Genomic DNA, 994 nt, shown 5'->3' with positions numbered 1-994 from the left:
CGTACCAAGACAGAAGAGCACTAAAGCAGATGTAATGACCACAAGAGATGCATTTGTCCCATCAAAAACCTTCTAAAATATTAATGTGCTGTCCTCAACACGTGGCKATGTGTGGCCGGACGGCTAGCAAACAACTAATAAAAAGAAAAAAAAAGTCTCCATACACGGGTTGTTCTTCTAAAAGTAGGATCTTTAATAAATATATTTTTGTAACTGAAATACAACAGGAGGGAAATTACATTAATAGCTCATACACGTGTTAATACTACACTCAAAATGTTTCTGTAAMTGAACAGATAGAAAAATACATTACTAGCTAATACACAAATCTTAATGGTACACTCAAAAAAAATTACACTGCTCTTCAGTTTATCGACCAAAGAAAAGACAACACACGTAGCGTCTTCCAGACACATATGTACTTACAAAGACTATTGTTTTCCAAGTTACATATCGCATAAAGTACGTTTCGGAGTGTTTACTTTCTCCCAGTTGCCTAAACTCTTGTTGACAAGGTCACTGGAGGGAAATACGTCAAAGATAGTTTGCTRCTAAGAGCGCTGACTCGGTCAAGTTTCTGTAAGTATAATATGACAAAGATTGTTTATAATACAGATGCTACACTCTGGTCAAATTTAAACCCAAAAGATTTTTAATCAATCTCAGCATGAATTTAGTCATACAATTTACCAACTAAACTTTATTACCAGTTTCTTAATGTAATTTATTTGCACTGTAAAATAATTTAYAGTATGTCATATAATGGCATCATTGATAATATAATCCTTTGTTATTTTCTAGTGTAATATATTTGGTATTATAATCTAATTAGGCATAATAAAGTGACAATCTGTCGTAGAGAATTGATATTAAAGCAAAGCGAGAGGTTTCTTTCTGCTTTTATTGTATTAGATGCTTAGTTTACTATTCAGGATGGAGAACTACATCATATTCACAACAGATGGATTTTTATTTATTTTTTATTTATTTTTTT

This window comes from Poecilia reticulata, linkage group LG19 (genome assembly GCF_000633615.1).
Source record: "Poecilia reticulata strain Guanapo linkage group LG19, Guppy_female_1.0+MT, whole genome shotgun sequence".
NCBI classification, from domain to species: Eukaryota; Metazoa; Chordata; class Actinopteri; order Cyprinodontiformes; family Poeciliidae; genus Poecilia; species Poecilia reticulata.
This window is presented reverse-complemented; position numbering follows the sequence as displayed.